At 38.6% G+C, this 25809-nt stretch overlaps 1 protein-coding gene across 2 annotated transcripts in view; it reads left to right on the forward strand.

Annotated features, from left to right (window-relative positions):
* arb2a (ARB2 cotranscriptional regulator A) overlaps positions 1 to 25809 on the forward strand; it is a 161480-nt gene that overhangs the window by 119990 nt on the left and 15681 nt on the right. The window lies entirely within an intron of this gene.

Raw genomic sequence — 25809 nt, forward strand, 5'->3', positions numbered from 1 at the left:
GAGGCAAGAACTTTCATTTGGCAGCGGTGCAGGGGTAAAACACACAATCCATGTACAGAGGCCTCAGTCCTCATCGCGGCTATCATGGTTGAAGTCTTGACCTTTACCACATGTATTCCCCCTCTCTCACAACCTGCTTTCCTGTCGATTCACTACCTAATAAAGGCCAGTAGAGCAGAAAAAATCCTTTAAAGCAAAATAATAATTTGAGTGAAGACTTTAACTGAACTTGAAGTGAACGAGACTTATTTCAAGAAGACTGGAAAGCTGGTCGACCATTCTCTAAAAGACTTAGTTGTACCCAAACTGATATCCTTTCCATGCACTGTAGCTTTTCTATCATTCTGTATATTTAGCTCATTTCTATTAAAGTGTGACTTTAAGATAACCTACCACTCAGTGGTCAGCTATATTGTAAACTTTGAAAGAGTTTCACATATAGTTTCAATTTACTGCATGGCATGAAAATGTTTAAAACCTTCTTGCATGATCAAGTCTATATCCTCCATCAGTAATCTGGGTCAGATGGGGGCGCTCCTATGCAAGGTACAGCAGAGCTGGCCACCTGCTGCTTTGCAATCCTCAAGCCTCTTAACTTCTGCATGTAGTGTCCATCTTTAGTCGCTCGGAGGGCATCCCCAGATTAGCGCTCCATGGACATGGATCGCATTTGCCCATATGGCCTCTTCTCATTGAGTCGATACATGCTCTAATCTGCCCAGCCTTTCCCTCTGAGCTCGACATGCAACAACTACTGAGAAAAGTAACATGCACATCATATATGTACAACTTCACAGAAGTAGTAATCAAGGGCGTCGATGGCAACCTCAAAGGTTACTATCATGTTTTTAATCCCAATTGTTGTGGAATTGTGGATAGTTTTAGGGTGGTGACATAGCATCAAAGTAATAGCCCTGAATAATATACATCCTTTTTGTGGGTATGAACTGTTTTTAAATGCACTCCCTGGTGTGCAATTAATCCAATAATCCCAGAGAAACACAGTGAGTCCTAGAACATAAACTACTATTATGAGTTTAGCTGCTGTCTTTATCCGATATCTTCCCTGTGTCTTTATCCGCTCATTAAGAAATCACATCTTGTCTTTCACAATTGTCACTGGCATGCAAGAGTCCCTTTGCTAGTAATCTTTACTGCCACAAAGACTGTTGGCGAGATGACGAGAGTATCTTAAAAAAATTAGGTGATGGTGGTTGGTTAGGTTTTGTCTGCCATTTCTTCTTCTTTAAAACAAACACTTGTCAACTGAATTGCAGGGTAGCACAATATGACTGGAATGTATAGGCCTATTCAAAGAACCTGGGCTAAAAGTGTGAAGCAGGGAGTATTATTTTAAGGTATAGTAAAGGTTTTTGTTGAAATGTTCTATTAAGAGGTTTTGGATTCTAAAAAATGTACCTGAAATTGTAAGTAATATTATCATCTTCACTTTAACAAAAAAAAAGAAATCTCACCCATCAGTCATTAGTGACTATGGAGCTGTTTTCCCTGACGATCCACATCAGAAAGGTCCTGGAGAGACTTACTCAGGTGTGCCCATTTGGATGAAAACTCAGGTGTGCCCACCTGAGTAAGCAGACAAGCGTGTATTAAGCCCCACAGAAGTTTGCTTATCGCCATAGAATTGGAGTTGAAGATACCATTATACACCTGCTTCAACAAATCCTCTGTCATTTGGAGAAAACAGGCAGCCCTGTGAGGATCATTTTCTTTGATTTCTCCATGACATTTAATACAATTCAGCCTGATCAACTTTGTCAGAAACTCCAGAAGACACAGGTGGGAGCCTTAACAGTCACCTGTATATATGACTACCTGACAAACAGACGGTGGTAACACAGGACTGTACTCTCACCATTCCTTCTCACTCTGTACACTTCAGACTTCCAGCACAAGTCCGACTTCTGTCATCTACAGAAATATTCAGATGATTCTGCAGTTGTTAGGTGTATCAGAGATGGACAAGAAGCTGAGTACAGAGATCTGGTGGAACGCTTTGCGTCATGGTGTGGGAACAAACATCTTGAATGTAAACAAAACAAAGGAGATGATTTGTTGATTTCAGGAGAAACAAGGTTAGATCAAGCCCTATTTCCATCATGGGAGAAGAAGTGGAGGTTCTTGAGGAATATAAATACTTTAGTGTTCACCTGGACAACAGACTGGACTAGAGACACAATAGAGAAGCCGTCTCTAAAACAGGAGAGAGCAGGATGCATTTCTTGAAGATGCTAAGGTCCTTGTAGGTTTGCAGCAAGATGCTGCATATCTTCAACAAGTCTGTTGTTGAGAGCATCATCAGCATCAGAGCCAGGAATTTAAGAAGGCTCCACAGCCTGATAAAGAAGGCTGGTTCTGTTTTCGGGTCGACTGTGAACATTACTAATACAAAAGCAAAGCGTTGATTTTTGTGCTTAGAAATAAAACCTATTTATGCTTGAATATTGTTTAGAAATGTAACCAGGTGAGAAATATGAAAGCAGAAGTAGAAAATAGTTTATTTTGAAAATGAAAAGCAATACAAAGGTGTAATAATGACTTGTTTGTGGCCTAGGAAGCAGAAAGTGCTTAGACGGTTTCTTTGCTTATTGTGCCAGGAACTAATGAGATAGGATGTGCTGATCCCTCACTGATGCAATGACTTCTAATCCTCAACACTGTTTTCCTGCTCCGGTTGTTTATCTACCAATATCCTGTGACCGTCCATGGTATGTCACTGCTTTGTGAAGCCCCAAGTGACCCCCAACCTCTGTGTCAGCAAAGTTTTCAGCTTTGAAATCGATCTGGTATCTGAGCCAATGTAATAAAAAGTTCAGCTTTTTCTTTCTTTTTGCTCAGTGTATAACTAAGCAGTTTGTTTTTTACTGCTATGAAGCCATGTGGACTATGTCTCTCTCTCTCTCTCTCTCTCTCTCTCTCTCTCTCTCTCTCTCTCTCTCTCTCTCTCTTTCTCTCTGTATTGAAACTTCAGTGAACTGTATGTGGGAAATAATTTAGAAAATGAATTGCTTTTATAAAAGCTTCTTACCTCATATCTTTTTACTGACTTTCTACACCGTATTGGTATTGAAAAAAGTCAGTTTCACTCAGTGACATCGTCTGCACTGGAGAATGCTATTATTATTGCAACTTAGTAGATCAAGGATCAGAAAAACACCAGATTATTTTTTCAGATCACTGAGACACTAATCAGGGTTGATGCAGTCACTAGTCAATTACTTTGTAGATCTTTAGGGATTTTCTCACATCATGTTATTTTTAAAGTTGTGGTCTTGTTGTGGAACGACCAGTGCATACATTTCAAGCAGACAGAAAATCTTGTACACTTGTAAGTGTATCTTCCTACTACAAGGAAGTAGGCGGTGTGTACCGCCATGTTATCAGAATGACTTAGAGACACACTAGTTATCACTTGTGTGAGCCTCTAAGGGCTAAGCTACGGAGTGGATGGAAAAACGCCACTCCTGTCTTCTCCAGTGTGTCCACCTTCTGCAGGATACATCTCTTATCTAATCAACAAAGAAAGGCCCAAAAATACACAAAGAATGCATTTACATCTGCAGATCCTCACACACACACACACACACACACAATCAGAGATGGCACTGAACATCTAGACACATTTAGTGATGCAACCCCAAAGATACACACACCACTCATACCAATCCTTACATTGATCTGGGTCAAATCTGGATGTCAAGATATGATTAGCTGCCGTTGTAAAATGCAGAAGCACCCCAGGGGGCAGACAGTAAGCCAAACATGCAAATCAGGAGGTCACCACCAGGTTGTGCAAATAGACCTTGATGTAGAGAGAAATTGAATTAGGAGAAACCTCTGTGCCTATAATTATGTCCAAATAAACTGAATCACCGTGGTCCTCCTTTTAAATATCTTTGCCACTAAAGTCAGCAAGAAGAGCTGCGGGATCAAAGTTTAACGCACAGATTCTGAATGCATCCCTTGGCACTATTTTAATCTCCTCATTTCAGGTTGCATCCCAGCTTGATCCTCAGATGTCACCAGTGGGACACCACTTTACCCCAGAGACCCAAATATCACAATCTCAAACAAAGAAAATACATTAGCCTGGCTGGCACATTGTGCCCGAAACACGGCAAGAGCATTAAAGGAGGTTGGCACCAGCCAGTGTGGCACATTCTTGGAGAGTTGACTGGATGTGAATTGCATTTGGCACCAGGAGGCTATCAGGTAGTAATTAGTATAGCTAACATCCCAGATGAACGAGTCAACTCAAGGTCAGCGTAAAAATCTTCAAGGGTCTTAGTAGGTAAAGGTTGGAGGCCAAGTCATGCTCCTTTCACTCCCTGAGTATAAGCTCATGCCTTGCCTGCTCAGATTTGCTGAAATCTGACTTGACCTTTAGCCTTGAGGTGTTGCAGCCGGTCACATGTCAGCCTGGCTCCCGTGGACCTTGTTGAATGTGTTCCTATTGGATTGTCTGAGGAGTTCCTACTCAACAGCCGAACAGCTCAAGTGATTTAGCTTTACACACGACGAGGCTTTTGACATAGATGTTACCGTACAGCTTAAACCCATGCTTGGCATTCCAGCCCTTCCCTGGCCCCAGGATCACCCATTCGCTGTCGCACAGGCAGGTCCTTGAAGCCGCCAGGAGAGAAATGAATAAAATGTGTGAATGAATGCAAGAAAAAAAAAAAAAGAAATTGAATTTTTTTTTTCACTGTATAAATTTGAATGTAGTCTGGTGTAAAATTCATTGTATTAAATAGTTGTGGAGATCTGTGTGCATTTGTATGATTTCTTTAAAATTGCCCCTAATCTTTCAATTCAATCATAATATATTTTAATGCATTCTATGTTATGCAAAAAAGAATATGGCATAGCTGTTTGATGTAACTGTCACACTGACTTATTCTAATGTCTTCAGCGCCTTGCAAAAGATTTCAAACGCTTTGGAAATTTTGTATATTTTGTCACATTGCAACCACAATGTCAGGGTGCCTACACCATGCTCAACACAATCCAGAGTCTTTCTATGTGTTCTTGGTGAGATAATCTAACATAACTACCAGATCAAAATCATTTCTGACTGTCTTCAAGAAACTCTTGAAGAAGCAGCTCATCAAAGAGCATTTCCTGCCCTAGCAGCTAACCTGTACATCCTGCACTGTGCACATTTCCCTCCACACTGTCACTCTGTCACCTCTGAAAGAACTAGACTATAGTGGTCTAGAATTTAGAAGGTCTTCCTTCTAAGTAGCTTTTTGTTAGCTGTGATCTTAATTGCATTTTGTATATCAACATTTGTAAGTCACTTTTGATAAAAGTGACTTACACCACAATGCACAAATGCACAAACATAATGTTTGTGCATTATGTCCAATGCACAAACATTACACATAAATGTAGCAGAACACGGTCAAGTGGTGACATGTATATTATAATGACATATCCAACATGTGGTCTTTATTTACTCTGATTTATGATTACCAAATGACACAAAGTACTCGTGGTTGGTCAAATAGTGATAGCTGAAGCTCATCATGTAGCATGCTGGTCATGTCACACCATTTGAATCTTTACACAGTAAAGGTTAGATGCATTTCAATTCCCCCTTTAGATTCAGCAGCACATGCTACCGTATTTGAACAAAACGTCCTTTTTTTTTTGCTATAAACAAAAATATACAATTCTAAAAAAAAAAAAAAAATGCCAAAACTAGAGTACATGTATTTACAGTTTGAGAATAGAAAATTTTATGTGTGTATCACATGCTTTGCTCTCATAGCTTCTATCCCTGAGGAATTAAGATAAACAAAGATCTATTCCAGAGGGAGAGGAGGAGAAAAAAAAATTGAACTACATGAACTTTGGTGCATTTCATTTATCCGGTGTGCTATTTGTGGTGCTTTTCATCTCTTGAATCCTGGCCTCATTTCTCTATCTTGTTTTTGGAAAACATGAGCTAAGCTGATGTGCACAAGCCATTAGATCATTGCACTGTATGTCTGACCTGTGACCAGTTAATCCGCTGCCCTGCCCCGCCCCTGGTAAACCCCTCACCCCCACCCTTCCCACATCTGCCTGCTTCATGCCATAACCCCAACCACATCTCTCCATGGAATTGATACTATGGTGTTTGGCTGATCCTCTGTGTCTTCATCCATACTGTAATCCTATTTGCTCCGTCATGTGTTGGGACTCACAAATGGGTGTGTGTGTTAAATGACATCCAGCTCATTTACAGATGTTTCGAGCTCAGCAGTGCCATTGTCTTTCGCATGTGCCAGAGATTGTTCTTCCGCACAAACACACTTACTATAACTCTTCAGTCACACATTCAGGTTTGCGGTTATAAATAATTCTAACAATATGAGTAAGACGACTCCGGAGGATTCAAATTTCAACGCTCTGTCCTTTAATCCCCTCCTTTATTCTGCCATTTGCTGCAATAAAAATGTTAAGCTGAGGGATTAAATAAGTGCAGAATGGAATAAGAGGATGTGATGTGGCAGACTTCGGGTGCAGGTGGGAGGCAGAGACTTCCCGCTCATTACTGAGACACGGGGCTAAAGGAGAGACAGAAAGCGCTGCGGGGTGAGAGGTCCTTGGCAGCAGTCTACCAGTTGGCGTCTCGGTGTCCACATTTAGTTCCAGCTGAGTGCCCACAGTGGATCTGACGTTGCTGACTTGACACTGACCTCTGGAGCGAGGACCACTGCTTGCCTGGATCCACCGCCCCTTTTTATTCGTTTTATTCCTTGTGTTCTAATCCCTCCTACTCTTTATATGACAGAAATGGCTTCACAACAAACCAAATAGGAATGCTTAGACGTTGATTTGTCCTACCAGTGTGAAAGGTTTGTGATCAAACTGGAGCAGCGTTAACAAAAAATTTAAAGTGAAAAGCCATAAATATTTTCTCTTTACATTCTAAACCTTTTATATATGTAGAGTTTATGAAGTTAATTGGCTTTTTCACAAACTTTTCCATGTCAGCTTGATTTTTGCGTGCGAAATGATGACAATCTGTGGTGTGCTTTTGTACACTTTAGGTTAGGTTTAAATAATTCCACAACATGGTTAAAACCAGGTAGTTTAATATCTGTACAGTCATTCTTACTATGACTAAAAGCTCAATAAAAACACTTTGAGAGAAAACAGTGATTGTTACTAAATAAGTAATGAAATATTCAAAACCAGAGCGCAAGAAGTCTGACTCCTTCAAATTTATTTCATTGTATCACACTTTAGATGATGCTCCTATAAAACCAACAGATCAAGGCAGAGATATGATATTATATAAATTAGCTATCTTTAGAGGTTTTTATGTCTTGATTGCTCCCCTTTAGTCCTGCACCTCACAGTCCTCCTCACTTGATGAAAGCAAACATTATTTGGGATCCCATTGCATCAGTCTAACTTTCTGTTGTTTGATGAAAAGGAAATTCACTAGTGATTCTTAAATACATTGTTTGTTCAAGGACCTTTTTTATTGGAAACCTCCTTCCACTGCAGTTTCCATGTCTGGAGTACCCTTGACACTGATTCAGAGAATGTTAGTGTTGGAACCATCATACTATCAAGTATTGTGAACTCGTGTTAGTGAATGGGCTTGCGGAAACAATCCAGAGACGATATTACTCTGCCTGACAGTTGTCACTTGGTGCTTCTAGCTAATTCAATCCCCATTTCAGGTTTCTTTTAGATTTTGTTATTCTACTCTGCAGATATTGAAAAAGTCCATTCAATAACTAAGCTTCATAGAAAAAAACTGAACTTATCTATTTGACATTGATTCACAAAATGCTTTATGTGGAAATATGTCTCATGTTGAAAGTTCTCAACCTTTCTATTAGCTCTATGCTTTTTAAAACCAGTATTTGATAAATTCAAGTGGTTTGAGAAATGAAGCTTTAATAATGAACAGCTAAAGATTATCTTGGAACTTGCATCCCCTTTGTACATCAAATTTTGTTTCAATCTTGCATATTAACTTAATAGTTCTTAAAATGTTCTTGTAAAACGTGATATTCACCTTCTATATTGTGAAGTGTGTGGAATGTAAATATTTGTTTTTCTCCATTTTGTGGATTTGTTTTTATATGTTTTTTTTTGTTCTATTATAACCGTGCTACGTTTTACAAAAAGACTGACTGGACATGATTATAAACCATTCATTAAGCATTCATTATTGGAACCCCTGGTGAATAAATGCAAAAATACTTGAAATAAATGTATCTTTTAGATGTTTCTATCCTGAAGGCCATGGAAAATGTGTTGGAGTGAAAGGAATTCGATACCTTTTAAGGAAAAATCTGGCGGCCGTTGTCTGAAAAGGATTGTCTCCTAAACTTTTTGCAAGATTGATGGTCAGCACACTAAACACAAAATTAACCTCTTTTCCAGCCCATCTAAGTCCCCATATCTAAATCTTATAGAAAACCTGTCTTATAAAGATTAGAATCAAGAGCATAAGTTAGGATCCAGAACTCTGGGTGATCTAGAGAGATCTGAACAATGAACAACTATCAAATTCACCTCAGAAATACAATAATGTATCATGGGTTTTCTTGCATGCCTGTTCAGGTAAAGTGTTTCAGTGTGGTGACCACTGCTATTCCCTTTTTTCTCTTTCTAGATATATACATGAAAGTGTGAAATGAAGTGTTCTGTGCTCTCTTATAGCATAGAAACATATGCAAGAGTAAAACCTTTTTGTTTGAAAACCTGGATCTAAATTCTAAAGATTTGGAACAGATGTCGTCTTGATGCACTTATTAATATTTGGTCAACTAAAGCTTACTTATTAATATGCAGTGCAGTTCAAAAATATTCTCAACAGTTTTAATTAAAACAGAAACAGATGTGAATAGTTTCTTTTTTTTTTTTTTACTTTTAACACCTGATTTTCAAGGTAATTATATGGCCTCTTGATCTGTGGTCAAATAAATTCAGCTTTATTTTCATTAATAGTATCTACTTTTGACACTTAAAGGTTAGTGCTTTTACACGGATGCTAAATAAGGTGGGCACCACATGGTCTTGGAAAAAAATCAATAGCTGTTTTATGGCTAAATGGTTTGAGACAATCAGATTTTGGAAAGCCTTATGAATTACGATTGTATTGATCTCTTTTGGAAATGCTTGTATGATATTGAAAGGATAAAAAACAGTAGCAGAGAGGAACAGAGGAGGTAAAGGTGAGGTTGAAGGGGCTAGACATGTTAGCGGGGACTTTTTCAGGATGCAGATGGAGGGATCAAGATTGGATATTGATGAGATACGGAGCGGGGTGACTGAGTCGCAGAAGCTTGAAATAAACTGTTGGAGGCACGTGGCAGTCATTATAGTGAAGCAGCCTGGCCCTGCGCAACCTTGAGCCCGTCGATAAGCTATTATAACCATGCAAATTGTGGCCAAATCAGAGGCCTGACATATCGGTATTATATTCCTGTGCAGGGAGCAAGTTATACATCATTATTGGATTCTAGCAGCAATGTCCATTATGCTTTCTGTTTGAAGATTCTATAGAGTCATAAAAAGAAAAATATTATCAGGAAATAATAACTTTATGTATTTTAGGGGCTTTGAATACCATTTTAAAGGTCAAACGTGGAATACCCTGTCATGGTTCTATATTGCTCAACATTCACTGGCTATTTTATTAGGTACATCTAAATAGTACTGGGTTGTTCTCCCTTTTGCATTCACTACCCTTATTCTTTGTGGCATAGATTCAGGCAGGTTTTTGGCTTATGTTGATGCGATAGTATCACACAGTTGCTGGCAATTAGTTAGCTGCACATCCATGATGTAATTCTTCCATTTCATCAATTTCTGAAAGTGCTCGATGGGACTCAGATTTGGTGAAGGTGATGAGTAATGTACAGGGAACTTGTTGTCATCTTCTAGGAACTCTGGTTATAAGGAGGTAGATATATTGAGCAACAGTACTTAGGTTGACACAAGTGCAGCCAGAGACTACCTCACAGAGCCACACAATCAGCAGCAGCCTGAAACACTGATACAAGTTAAGGTGAATTGATGCTTTTATGTTGTTTAAAAATTCTCCTTTGCCTTTTAAATGTTGCAGAAATGAAAACTTATCCAACTAGACAGCTTTTTCTAATTTGTTGTCTAATTTTGATTAACCTGGATGAATTGTAGCCTCTGGTGTGTTTATTTGTTGCCATGGCCTATCTTCTTCTTTGAATAGTAAGAGATAGTATTTTTATGTATTGTAATTGTAGCAAGTGGCTATCTGAAATACTGTATTCCTTCTGTCATTTTGAATCAAGCTGCCCATGTTTTGTTTATGATAATGCCAGTAGATCAGTTGTGACTCAAATATTATGACCTGCTTGTCTAATGCTAATAATCATCCCAAATCACTCGAATCCTCTCTCTTGCTCATTTTACCTCTGAATGTATTAGGTTGCAGCCATACGTGTTGGTTGAAAAACATTTTGTGTAAATAGTCTATTAAAAAGATATACCTAATATTGGCAAGTGACTGTAGTTGACCCTAAACACATCGTATTTCCCTCCAACCTTCCCTTCACTTTCTTGGCTCCTGCATTCTGTCTGTTGTTCTCCTGTGTGAAGGCAGGCAGCCAGGTCATTTGCTCTCAGTGACAGTCTAAAGCACCCAGCGAGCCATCATTTGGGTGATGTAATTTGAACTAAAAGGTGTGTAAACACTGCTGTGACCTTGGTTTTAGTTTTGTCAATAGGGCTGGGTTAGAGAACAGAGAAAGGATTGTGTGGGATTGAGGGCAACAAGTCCTGGCTATGATAGTTGGAAGTCTGTAGCTTACTGATTGTTGTTATAACCTCATCGGGATCTCTTTGTCTTGCATCAGCTACACTCCTTTAACCGGCTTTCTGTGCTCCTCACCTTGTCAAAGCTCTGTGCTCACTTCTCCCCCGCTTCTTTCTTTTTGATATTTGTTCACTTGCCTCCTCTTGAGCGCTTGTTATTGCTCTCCCCTCATTTTCCCTTTACCCTTGTTTTCCCTCTTCTCTGACCCTACTCCTTTTCTCTTTGATAGCAGTATCTCTGGCATTCTCTCGGCAGCTTGTCAAGTGTCCGCCCTCATCTTCTCTATCTTAGTGTTTTTTCTCTGTTCCTCCTGACATCTGTTTGGTGCTCACTGCTGTGAGCTCCAGAGGTCAACACAAGTAAACACTGGCCAACAGCCAGGACGACAGTCGGCTATTGATCTGGTTTGGTTGGGAGAGGTGTTTGGCTTTCTACAGGATCTCAATTAGGGTTATGATCTCAGGGTCTAGACTGCATCTTCATTTGGTAGAGGTTAGGAAAACAGAGAAGCAGTCTAACCGACAGTATTGATCCACAGTTGTATTTCTATATGCTTGCACAGATAGAAGGCCTTAGTGTTTTGTCAGTGTTTATCTGGTATGTTTTAGGGCTAGTAATATTCACCTTTAAATATTAAAAGTGCAACTGTGCATATCACTCAAATGCTTTATATTGGTGGATGTTAGTTGAGGTTATTAGGTGTGTAACGGACACAACCTTTTATTCCTTTAAAATATGTTTGCCCATAATGCTTAAAATCATGCTGGCACATGATTAAGGACATTGTATTAAGGACATTTCTTCTGGGAGGTTGTGAAAGCTATTTAATTATTGTTATACAATAATCAAATAGTCGTGTGAGAAAACTAGGACACCATATTAAATATTCAGCTCTTCTTAAAATGTCCACATATCAATGTCTAATCTATTTTCAATCCTTAAGTGGAAAGTGATATAATTATAGATAAATATCAAAAGTAGTATTGTTTTAATCATTAACATAAGGTATCAACAATTGTAATTCTGACGAAAAGGTTGTGATACTGCAACCTTTAACTTTTACTTCTTTTAGTTGAAACAACTCCAGTGAGCTGCTTCTTACGGCCTTCTACAAGTCTCAGACGTCCATCTTATTTTGCCACTCCCCCCAATCAGTGTTGGATGTTTGAGGGGTTTCTTGCCTTTAAATGCTTCTTCAAGTCACCCTACAGCTCCTCCATGAGCCAGAGGTCTTTGCTTTGATTATTCCCAAGGCTTAATGTTTATTAATTCTCAGCCAGTCTTTACAGGTTTGGGTCATTCTCATGTTCCAGGGTTTATTTCTGCTTCAGTTTTTTTTTGTTTTTTTTATATATATGTCTATGATTGTGAACCGGCCTGTTTCTGCTGCAAAGAAACATCCCTGACCCATGACACTTTCAGCTATGTGTTTCACACCATTAACTGTGTGCTTTCTTTTTCTTTAATGTTGTATTTGATGGCAAATACACCCTTTGTTCCAATGTACAAATAATTTACCTAATAATATTCACCTAAGAATAGCCCACAGTTGTCATTCTGAAGACTTCAGACAGCTCTTTCCACCTCACTGCGGTGTTCACTTGTACTTCAACAGTGTGGAGAAAACCAAATTAAATGCCTGAGGTTTTAATAGAGCAAGGCAAGTTTAGTTATATAGCACTCAACATGCTTTAAATGGTGACTACATAAGAATACATTGCAGTCACATAAGAAGGAAAGAAAGTTGGACTGCAGACTAACAGTAATGATGTTCCAAATAGTATTATAAGCAAACCTTATTCAAAATTCTGAGTAGAAATGTACTATAGGCATCGAATTATATGCCATTTTTCACCATTTTAAGTAGGACAAAATGTGGGGTGTCCTGATTTATTCCTCACTAGCATTTCTCTTTTCCACACATTTTGAAAATAAAGCTCTGGTTTTTTTTCATATGACTAAATTTAGTGTCTTAGTGACCATTTAGAGTGCAAGCTTATGTAGTTCTAGTATTTAGGATTCACACCAAAGCCTTTAATCATTGGTCCACAGATGGGCAGCGATTAATCAGAGAGGTAGCTGTGAAGTAGTTTGCAATTAGACTGGTAATCTCTGAGGCATGCTAATTGAATCAGAAAATTAGTAACAGTGCCGTACTGAGCTGCAATAGGCTAGCAGAGCTTGTAGCAGGTGCTAGCCCACCCAGCTGTGGAACAAGGTATTTAAGCCACATTAGCAGCAGTAAAATATTCCTTAATTTGGAACAGCTAGTTTCACCACCCACATTACCTTGAATTGCAAAACAGTAAGCCAAAGAGCTGAGTCAACAGCTGATTGCTACCCAATTAAGCTATAGAATGAACAATAAATATGGTTGCTATGTTTATAAATATATATAATTGTAATAATACATCACTGGAAATGAGTTGCATAGGCATTATCTTTGTAAGCAGTATTTTTTTAAGACAAACCTCATTAAACACAAAATGATTGAAAATGATTGCTTACTTTTTCCAGTCTCCTCTTGGTTCTCTTCCCTTAGCATCTACTCCCCTCCGTTTGCCCCCACAACCTCTCTCTTCCAGTTCCTCTGGCTGCCCAATGCCTCTTTCGAGCTGTCATCTTCTTGACACAAGTTAAAGAAGTTGTGAGAAATTAAAAATTGATCACTTTTGAGCATAGGTTTGCAAACTCTTCTGCTTGTTGGCTTTGAGGGGGAAGGCTGAAAGAGAAGCCCAAGTCAATAAAGAGAGGTATTGAGGTAAAGAATTCCCACATGCAGACACCGGTGTGCCTCAAATCTCTGGCTTTTAAACTTGCTGTGTACCTTATTCACAGAAAGAGCAGAGGTTATGGTGGAGGAAAAGAAAGTTTGAGTATAAGTGTTAGTATTTGAGTTTGTAGACATCTTCTTATTTGCCTCTTTAACACCCAGTGGTGCTACACCAAGTTCTCCTCCTGTCTCTTTCAAGCTTGATATCTTAATCAAACAGGCCTGTCTTTAAAAAAAAAAAAACATACAGTAATGCATGACTGAAGTGTACTTGCATGTTGTATAATAACTGCACATTTGAAGAAAACATATAATGTTGTGCAGGTCCATAATTTTGCCTTCCTTGTCAAGTATAGAGCATACCAAGTCAGGGATATGGATACATCCAAAGTATCCACATCTTGAGTCGTGTTTAAATCATACTCATAAGGATTATTACCTGGTCACTGTGTACACTGACTGTATTGATTTGTGTGGTTTTGTCTGTGTTCGTGTGTTTGGTGTCTGTGCCCAGCTTGAAATAAGAGGGGATAAAATGAGGTCGCAAGGTGATGAAAAGCTGTCTGCTATAAACCAATGCCAAGTATTGATTTTTTTCTGTAATGAGTTCCCAGAATGTATACAGGCCGTGAAATATACACATACATATTGTACATGGTTGTTTGTGAGAAGATGTCACGTGTTCTGACCCCAGTCATAAAATATATGTGTAAAATTAGATGGTGTAACAATATATCTTAATTGTATCAAGCCTAACATATGAGCTAAATATGTGTTTATGTCAAGGGTCATTGAATATATCTTCTTGTAGATGTATTTTCATTAAACATTCTCAAAATGTTTAAAGAAACACCTGGAGTATTTGCAAGCTTTAGAAGTAGGGATATCGACATCAAGTTTTATCTGTTTTATTTTCTGAAGATAGATTCAAGTATTTTTAGTATATATCAGGTTTTTATATATCTGTTTTTTTAGAACCCAGAGTTCTACTCTTAATATATATCATGAGTACAATGAAGTTACAAAAAAGTCAGTGCCATGTACAGTGCCTTCTCCTTGCAGTGTCTTTTGTTTGTTTGTTTTGGTTTTCAGAAAAGCTTGTTAATTAAGGTCAAATATGAATTTTAGGTCCAGGCCATTCAAGTGGTTATTCCCTAAACCACCCACCTCCTAATCACCACTTCTGTCCTCTCAACCGTCCCTCCCTCTGTTGCTTCTCTGATCCCTTTTCACAGCGGAACCATCAGGAGCTTATACCAATCACTGTTTTGGCTGAGGGCCCAAATCAGTGCTTGGCTAACCTGAACTCTGCTGTGAACTTTCAGCCATTCACTTAGCGCCTTTTCCTTTCTAGTTAGCTAAACCTTTACCTATGCCTTATCTCTGCCTATTTTAGTAGGCTTTTGGGTATTTTTATCTGTGATGGTCTCAATGTAAAGTCCATACTCTTATGTTAAGTTTACAGAACACGTGTAAACACACATGGGGTACTGATCATCATTATAAGGGATATTGATGATATTCCTTATATCATCAATATAAGGAAAGTTTTTATCACAAAGTTTTTATCACAAACTTTGCCAGCTAATTGGTAGATCAGCAAGATATTCATACTGAAATGTTAATTTTTACACATGTTCAATAGCCTCTAGCCTATAAACTAACAATAAAGAGTAGTACAATGATGGCTCACCCAGACAGCTCTGACAATGGGCTCTTAGAAAAGAAGGCATAAAATATGTTAACTTATTTTTTTATTTTGATTGTGCAGTCAATAAATATCTTAAAAGGCATTAATAAATTTAGTGTGAAAAATCCCAATTAAACTGCCGACTTACAAACTATTTGGTGGTTAAATAGATGAATGAAATTGGTATTTCACTCATCAGTAAATTTCTCATGAGGGTTCAATGAACTTAAAGAGTAACTAAACCATAAATCAGCTTGTTTTTGGAGGTAAGCTGTATATATTGGGCCTTAAAGCTGTAGTAGGCAATTCTTTCAAAAAATATACTTCTTTACATATTTGTTCATACTGTCACCATCTTGTGATAGTATGGTATGACATGGATAATCTATGAAAAAAATCAAGCTCTTCCACCTCCTCCCAGTCTGCAAAAATGATCTTCTCTGATTGGTCAAAAACAACCAATCAGATCAAGACAGATTGTCTTAATGCTGACAATCACCCTCGTTTAGACATTGCTCAATGTTCTAATGGTAGAGAAACACCATACTGTTCCAGAAAAACTGTATCTGCCATCATTGATGGACATGCTAACTAGCCTGATTATTCATGGCAGGCTCCATTGTGGTGAACCAGCTGTAGCAAATCAGAGAAAGGGGTTTTGCAGCATGTACACAAGGCTGACCAGGGGTGAAAGTAAGGGGGTACAGTAGGGTACTGTGTACCCCTAAAAGATTTAGCGGGGTACGCAGTACCTGCAAGAGAGGGGAGCGGCTGGCTGCTGTATAAAATCAACAGGTTCACTGTGCAGCCATGAGTGCACCCACTAATCAGCCATGACTGATTAGTTTTTCAAGAACGATCTAAAACATGACTTAATCAGTTAATAAATAGCTTTTTTTCCCCATTTCATACTGTTTCTGAACTCTTAATGCTTTGCTAGAGCAGAGGTGCAATACGTCGATGGCTGAAGGTTTTGAGTCGATCTCGGCATTAGGTGACAAACTGAACGCCGCCAAGACGCTGAGACCAGCACATCCTCCTCTGGCTTGCTTAAAACGTTCGTAACTTTATTAAAGAACAACAAAATAAATCAAGAAAACGTGTTCAAATTAATGACCCAACAACAATAATAATCTCAGTAATTATTGTTTCAACAAGGTGTTGTGCAATTCTATGCATTTCGGTTCCATTACCAAAATAACCAGAAGAGCAGGAGTTTAAAATTAACTAATCAACCACCGCTGTGTTCAGGGAGCACTTATTAATGATCGCAAAATAAATATCAAGCCTGAAAACCTAATATCGTAACGGACTGAATGTTATGTTTTTAACGTAATCTCTGGTCGGCTTGTGGAGCGCAGGAGGTTGCCATGGCATGGGTGTGCTTAAATGACAGAGACGGAGAGTAAAAAGGTGCGAGTGGTTTAGAGTTGATCACGTGTTCAGGTTGTTTTACCCTTGTCTTGGTGCATCACAGCCGCTGTAATTTCTGAACGTTCAATAAACGACAAACTTGGACTAATTACCTCGTTCTTTGTGACTTTAAGTCATTTACAACAAACATCAAACACGGCAAATATGTTTAAGTATTTAACAAACGAATGGCTTCTACCGTGATAATGATGTGAAATTAAATTAATTGTCTGATATAAAAAAATAGTTTGGTGCTGTTGGGCTCAGAGTCTGAGGCTTTTCTTTTATCAAACTTTTTTTTTGCCTCTTATTTAGTGGAAATATTGATGTTGATGAGATTTTCTCCAAAATAATAACCTTTTTCAACCTTTATAGCTCCACTGTTGAAAATGAGAAGCTAACATTCACAAATGACAGTGAAATAAAATCCAGTCCAACATCTGGTTTGAGGTGATACTTCTGGAACCTCCCAATTTCAGAAGATGAGCTTTAACTTAACAGAGCTCTGTGGTTCCTCCCATGAGTCTGAGATTCAGGGTGAGGAGGCGCCATGTTAGGAAGAGAAGTGGAAGCTGCAGGATCTTCAGAACAAACAGGTCATGATGCTAGGCTACTGATTATCCCTCTGTGTGGACACAAGATCAATAGAACCAGTTTAAAAGCTAAATGAATGGTTATATGCCAGACATGAAAAACTGGGATTCACTCCATGCCATGATGTTCAGAATTTAGGTCTCATGGCATCTCAAGATGTCAACATTGCAGCCAGTGGGCTGAGGGAAATACAGCTTTATTTTGTAGCAATTCAAGAGCTACCCAACTTTTATCGCGTCGCAAAAAAATGTTTTTGTCTGGTTTATCTAGTAAAAAAAAAAAAATATATATATATATATATATATATATAATACATATAATCAAGGACCATATACAGGTCCTTCTCAAAAAATGGGCATATTGTGATAAAGTTCCTTATTGTCCATAATGTAATTATAAAAATTCAACTGTCATATATTTTAGATTCATTGCACACCAACTGAAATATTTCAGGTCTTTTATTGTTTTAATACTGATGATTTTGGCATACAGCTCATGAAAACCCAAAATCCCTGTCTCAAAAAATTTGCATATTTCATCCGACCAATAAAAGAAATGTGTTTTAATACCAAAAAAGTCAACCTTCAAATAATTATGTTCAGTTATGCACTCAATACTTGGTCAGGAATCCTTTTGCAACCTTCAATGCTTCATGGTGGCAATCAGCCTGTGGCACTGCTGAGGTGTTATGGAGGTCCAGGATGCTTTGATGGCGGCCTTAAGCTCATCCAGAGTTTTGGGTCTTGGTCTCTCAACTTTTCTTTTCACAATATCCCACAGATTCTCTATGGGGTCCAGGTCAGGAGAGTTGGCAGGCCAACTGAGCACACTAATACCATGGTCACTGTGAGGTGCCAGGTTGTGCTGAAAAATTAAATCTTCATCTCCATAAAGCTTTTCAGCAGATGGAAGCATGAAGTGCTCCAAAACCTCCTGATAGCTGCTGCATTGACCCTGCCCTTGATAAAACACAGTGGACCAACACCAGCAGCTGACATGGCTCCCCAGACCATTACTGACTGTGGGTACTTGACACTGGACTTCTGGCATTTTGGCATTTCCTTCTCCCCAGTCTTCCTCCAGACTCTGGCACCTTGATTTCCGAATGACATGCAAAATTTGCTTTCATCCGAAAAAAGTACTTTGGACCACTGAGCAACAGTCCAGTGCAGCTTCTCTGTAGCCCAGGTCAGGCGCTTCTGCCGTTGTTTCTGGTTCAAAAGTGGCTTGACCTGGGGAATGCAGCACCTGTAGCCCATTTCCTGCACACGCCTGTGCATGGTGGGTCTGGATGTCTCTACTCCAGACTCAGTCTACTGCTTCTGCAGGTCCCCCAAGGTCTGGAATCGGCCCTTCTCCACAATCTTCCTCATGGTCCAGTCACCTCTTCTTGTTGTACAGCGTTTTCTGCCACTTTTACCTTCCCACAGACTTTCCACTGAGGTATCTTGATACAGCACTCTGGGAACAACCTATTTGTTCAGAAATTTCTTTCTGTGTTTTACCCTCTTGCTTGAGGGCGTCAATGATGGCCTTCTGGACAGCAGTCAGGTCAGCAGTCTTACCCATGATTGCGGTTTTGAGTAATGACCCAGGCTGGGAGTTTTTAAAAGCCTCAGGAATCTTTTGCAGGTGTTTAGAGTTACTTTGTTGATTCAGATGATCAGGTTAATTGCTCGTTCAGAGAACCTTTTCATGATATGCAAATTTTTTGAGACAGGGATTTTGGGTTTTCATGAGCTGTATGCCAAAATCATCAGTATTAAAACAATAAAAGACCTGAAAGATTTCAGTTGATGTGCAATGAATTTAAAATATATGACAGTTTAATTTTTATTATTACATTATGGAAAATAATAAACGTTATCACAATATGCTAATTTTTTGAGAAGGACCTGTATATTGCTGCTTTGTGTGCTTTGGAGTTTCTGTGCTGATTAAAATATATATTTATTTATTTTTTGTTATAGTACCCCCAAATTCTTGGGGGTTAACTACTTTCACCCCTGAGGCTGACTGACGGCGAGGTTTGGTACAGGATGATTAAGTACAGTGCTTGCTGTACTCAAGCTACTGTACTTAAGTTTGTACTGAGTGCAAACTCCATTGTACCAAGTAAAAACTCATTGTACTGAGTTAGTACTTTGGCCTGTACCAGTACAAGCCCTTGTACCAACCTTTGGCTTGTATCGGTAGTAGAACCATTGGTTGTAATCAGAGTGAGGTCTGAGTTTCAAATTTCACTTTTCGTGAAGTTTGGCCAAAAGATCTATCAGAAACTTCCAATGTAGGTCTTTTAATTTTGACTGTTTACTCATTTTTTCCCATCCTTCATGCAACCTTCTTACCTTGTACCCTTGTACAGATACATTGTATGAGTTACTGTAATGAGATAAGGCTTTTAAACAGACAAGCTTAGTCCATAAAGTTGTAGGACACAAAACTAGTCACATTGTTCTTGCCACAGTGTTCCTTCACAGTGCTACCCATGGAATACAGTTAAGCACAAAATAATTCATACCCATCTTTTAATGTTACCATTTCTTCTGATTACAAGAAATATTAATGTTCTAGATTGGCCCCTCCAGAGTCCTGACTTGAATATGACAGGGAATCTGCATAGGGAGCTAAAGAATAGAGTAATGGCAAAGAACGTTGGAGCTCAATAAATTGTTAAAATACCTGTGGAAGCATGCAAATAGTTGGTCAATATTTATAAGAAGTTTTGACTTGTGTAATGCTAACAAAGGTTTTTCCATTGCTTATCGAGAAGGGTATAAATAATCAGAAATTTTGACATTTTTCAAAATATCTACTCCTTTTTAAGTTGATATCTCTATCATTTCCATTCTGAAATTTAATGAAATGGTTAAGTGAAAAAAATATTTCATTCAAATCTGCCAGGTGTATGAATAATGTTGTACTTAGAAGTACAAGAAGTATACTTCTAAGTTTTAGAAGTGTTTTAACAACAAGGTGAGTCTTCTGTTCTCTAATTTAAATAAGGCCAAAAACCTTATTCCCCAAGCATCGTTAACCCAAGTGCTATCTTTCACTATTTGTAAGTTTAAGTTTGATTGTTTTTATTAGCCTTAAGTAAATTATAGTGTAAGAGTAACAATTTGTATTTATCTTATAAGGTAATTTTACTTTCTTGGTGAAAACTGGTGGTATTTGTCTCAGTATGTGTGCAAATTCTTTGTTGTACACATATAGGAACATCTCAAAAGTTTTAAACTGAATTGCTTTGTTGGTTTTAATGTCTGCTGGTCCTTTGAGAAAGAAGAATGTTCATTGTATGCTGTCTATATGGTGCTGTTGGTATTAGCTTATCTCTCCGACCTTGTTTGGTAACAGCCTGTAGCTCAGAGCTGCTGACATGATGTTGGTGCTCCACGGGTCTAAACTTTTACAAATGTTGCATTATATCAGCTAAGCAATAGGAGCGAGACCTAAAAGGGCCATAACATTAGGTCTTAAATGTGTCCACAGCGGGAGGGAAGGAGCAAAAAAAAAAAAAAAGATAAGAAGGCAGAGGGAGAAAAGTATATAGGGACACAGGCAAGGATTATATTGCTGTGCTGGCTTCTCTTCGTATTTTTTATAAATTGATTTGACATAAATGCATAGATGCCTACAAGACTGTCTCTGTGAGTACCTGATGGATTCACACTTAATGTTGTCTGGTGTGTGATTTTCTTCTTTGACACACACCTTCTTCATGAGAGACACATAGCACTACAGTTGACCCAGGCGGATGGTGATAGCTTGGTTCACCACCGCACCCTGATGCAATCCGTTGTAAATATATTAAACCAAGCTGCAGAGAAAAAAAAGCTGATTATCCATCCTTTCAACCTCTTTCTGTTGCTCTCCTCTTTTTTATCATATTTCTCACTCTCATTCTGCTTCATATCAGCTTTAATTTTTTTCCACTGCATCTGTCTCATTGTGTTTTATGTTCTTTTGTCCAGTTTCTGGGTTCCATCTGTTTTGCCATCTTCTGCTTGCAAATACTTCCCACACTCTAAAGAAAATTAACAACAAAGCAAAATTCGTGTTGTCCACCTTTTTCATCACCTACACTCTTGATTGTTTCTCATTCCTGGTCACGACACGTCACATTTTAAACCTACTCAGGGGGTCAAAGGGAGTGCCAGAGGTGCTGTGACTGACGTGGCACTCTGGCTGACCCCTGGCAGCTTGGCAGAGCTGCCTCCATAATGAGATTAGCTGGGTAATGCCGACTCTGTGTCTGTTTCTCCAGCCGCCCAGCCCACCCTTGGGCTCTTTATTTAGCCACCAGCAGGACAGGGCGTGCCAGCATTTGCAGGTCGAGTCCAGGACAGGTCCCACAAGCCCACTCTCTCCTTTATTCTACGTACCATTCTCCCCAACACACACACTCACACACTATGTGAACCCCCAGCTACTTCAACCTTATGTTTTGGCATTGTTACTATTTTGGTGTCTTAAAGTTGGACTGTTAAGTAAGTACGACTTGTTTGAGCTTCATATCATTTCATGGGATGCCTTAGCGCTCTACGCGGCCATCAAGGGTTTGAGTCACAGCCTTTCTGTAAATTCACTGTCAAATAAAGACCACCAGAGCCAAAACATTTCTCCCCTGGCAGCCATTTGGGGTGCCCAGACGTTTGCTCTATCCAAACGTCTCTTATTCCATGGAGCTCCTCCTCAGAGCTGGAGTCTCCAAGCCAAGCCTCTGCTCCCCTCGCCCACGCCTTCCCCACTCAGTTCCTGCAGACTAGTGTCAGCAGCAGAAAAAACTTTTGGACAACATGGAATTAATTAGGTGGGATCTACCGTTGGATGTTTTCTAACATGTTATCCTAATATTATCTTGGTTCCTCTGTTTTTTTTTTTTAATATATACGACTCATTGATGCTGGACTGGGTTGGGATTGATTCCACCCAGATCTGAATCAAAGTCCAGACTTTCAGAACGGCTGAATTAAATCAAACTCAGCATTGTTCCTCTAAAACCGTAGTGATTGGGCAGTAAACTGTATGGTCATCAAAATACATTATATATAATTAGAAATACACAGTAAACTAAGTTAAGTGGTTAAACCATTAAAGTAAACAACCTTTATGTTTTTAGACACTTCACTTACACCCTGTGATATGTTATGATGATTTCTCTGGTTTTTATGTATATACGCGTCAATTAAACACTTGAAACTTTGCTACCATTGGAGTTGCTATGAGAGGTTCCTTCACAGACAGAGGGGCCTCCCATGAAACAGGTGTGCCCCCCTCAGCTTTGGGGTCACGTTCTGTCTTTGAGAGCGTGACAGCTCTACTGAGTCCAACTGAGATATAAAGCTCAGTCCAGGTGTCCAGGTGTTCTTAGTTTCAGTACGTGATTGTGTGAATACACACCAACACCTGCTTGGCTGTGGCCCAGGGGCACAGACAGGTTCAAGTTCCACCCAAACAAACATATTGTACCAATTGCTCATTATACTTGTTTCCTTTCTGAACGTGGGTGTGTGATTGTCAACTTATGCCTGGCAGAAATGTGCGTAACCAACATACTTCTACTGTATGGCCTTTGCACTCGTCATTTACACTGCAGGGTTGTGTTACCCAGACATGTCAAAGTGTGCTTTTGTTCTCACTGTCAGTCGGCTCTTCACCTTGAGATTGCTCTTGATCACGCAGGCACTGGGTTCTGACACTTTTTGTCTTCACTCCTTTGTGTCCATCTGAGACCACCCTAAACAAACGTGTCATCTTGAGCTGAGGGCAATTTTTAGAGGGGTGAATTAGTATCTGCCCAAATCTCATTCGATCTTTCATTTTAGCTGTTCTTTTCATAGGTTTCAACGCTATCCCATGCTATCTGTTCTTGACACTTTTATGACTTTACGATTTGTCATGTTACAAACTGAATAGTGCATGAAGAGGAAGAAAAACTATAACCACATAGTCAGAGTTGGAGGGATGATGGCTATAGCTTGATAGAGAATATTCCTGCAAGAGTTTAGACTGGACAAGAGCTTCACCTTCTAAAGGTTATTTTATTTATATTGCACATTTTCAGCAACAAGGCAATACAAAGTGCTTTACAGGAATTAAAAGGAAATACAAACAATAACAAACCAAAGGAAAGAGCAAAAAAAAAGAAAAAGTGTCACTGAGCCTAAACATTCTGCTAGAAATACAATGGAAGAGTTTAGATCAAAGAATATTTTATGTAAAGATGGCCCCCTCACAGTTCCAACTTGTAAAATGTGAAAATTGCTGTTCAGATGCTCTACATCCACTCTGTATATGTAGAAGTGGTAAAGACATCCCAAAACATGTGTGACAGCAAAAAGTACTTTAACAAAGAGTTGACTCAGAGGCATAAACACCAATTCAAACCACACTGAAATAAAATACACTGAAGTTTGAGTTTGAAATGTGACAAAATGTGGAAAGATTCAAAGGTATGGCATGACACATGCAGTGCACTGAACACGTGCAGGACCTGTTCAAGGATTTAAACGATGAAAAGAACAAAATGTGTCTTTGCACAAGTGCTCTTATTAAAATAAAAACACCAATCCACACATGACTACAGCGCTGATATGATACTTTATCGACTAAAGAAAACCTGTTCAATGAAAGGAAATTGTGAAGATTTCAGATCGCTATATTTCTCTACAAAAAGAAATGCAAACTCAATAGCCATACAGGCAGCTGTACATGGGACTTAATTAACATCAGACCTTGTCCACAGATAAGAGGTCAAATGAATTTCAACAACAGTCTTAGCTGAAGGCTCTGCATTTTGTCAAAAAGAGCTCACCTACTCTTTGGAATCCTGTTTTAAATCCTTCATAAAACCCGGTATATTTACAATCTTTCATGTACATAATAATAAACTGACGTTTTCATTCTTCGATTGTATTTGCTGAATTTTTTTAATCTAGGTAATTGGTTTTTATTAAGTCCTTTGACCTCAGTTTTGAATTCTATGACGCTTACACTAGTGATGCATTGAACACTTGCAGTTCACATTCATTGCTGCAGCAGTCATGGTGGTAGAAGTTATATTTCTACATGCTAAAAAATGTATTGGGTATTGTGGAAGAATAGAAAATCTACAGACCAAACAATCATTACATATATATATATATATATATATATATATGCTCCTAACAGTTTGTATGAAATAATAACAGTGGAGTTTACTCTGTGTGACCATTCATTCTATGGGAAAGCAAAACATACCAAACAGTGCATTTACTGGCCAAAGGAATGAGCAAATAAGCAAAAGTAAATTTCTTCTTCTTTTTAGTCTAAGGAATGCAGACAGTCTCAAACTCATTTTTCATCATCATCTCAAGCCTATTTATTACATAACTGGAACCACGGGTCAGTTTAGATATTGAAATTCTTGAAGAGGACATGTTAAACAGGAAATGCTCTTGAAATGTTGGTGTTTGTTTTTGGTTTTTACAAGATAACCACCCATTGCACACCAGTAAGCAACACCATCCGTGTCCCAGTCCAAATCAACAGACTTAACGTCATGAAGTGTACACGCAAATGGTTGCACATTAATCCAATGACAATACTTGTGGGGTGAAATCAAATATTTTACATAGTAAATGTTTGCGTTTGTGAGGAAAAATACAGACACTAGTGTTTTTGTTTTGTTTTTTGCCTATTTCTTTTTCGCTCTTTCTCTGTAGATAGCGCGCTTGCGGAATATTTATTCATAGTATAAATTAGAATAGCATATTCAGTATTCCCAGTGATTTCACCTTTCTAGGAATTTTCAGCTTTGTTCGTCTATACAAAGTGATCTGCTATACAAGCAGATCTACCATTTTCCCTCTTTTTAACCATTTTTTCCTTCTTTGTAATTATTTAGAAATACAGGGTAATATTTAAAATAAACAGAAAAAAATGCAAGATTTTGATACTGTCTTATACAAGTAATATGGTAGGGTTAGAGGTTTAAGAGTCAAATAACAGAGTGAGGGAGACACTAAAAAGCATTCAAAGAAGTAAAAAAAAGAATAAGAACTTGAACAACCTGCAGGGAAAGAAAGAAAAGAGCAGTTGGAGAGAGGGGATCCCTCTGGATGGAAGATTGTAACATCACACTGTAGGTTCTCTTACGGGACTACCAGAGACGGAGCAAACTCCCTGCTGCATGCAGGGAAAGGAAGCTTTGCCAGCATGGAAAACATACAAGAGTAGAATGAGAGATGAGCACAGCAGAGAAAAAATGCCCTTTTCCCCTGAGGTGAAGTGGGAATTTTCTGCTAGCGCAAACAGTATGTAGTCAGATAACTGAGAAAGAAGAGGGAAAGAGATGGAAGAGCGTATTTTAGTAGGAAGGGAACCTTCTGACGGACAAAACTGGATAAAATTTTAAGTGAAGGGTTTGGAGTAAATGTGCAGAAGTGTAACTTTGCATTACGTGAAAAAAACATTGTGACATGGAAGTGTAATAAAAATTATGTATTTTATGAAAGGATATAAATA

This window comes from Poecilia reticulata, chromosome 9 (genome assembly GCF_904066995.2).
Source record: "Poecilia reticulata chromosome 9, P_reticulata-male-v2, whole genome shotgun sequence".
Taxonomy (NCBI): Eukaryota; Metazoa; Chordata; class Actinopteri; order Cyprinodontiformes; family Poeciliidae; genus Poecilia; species Poecilia reticulata.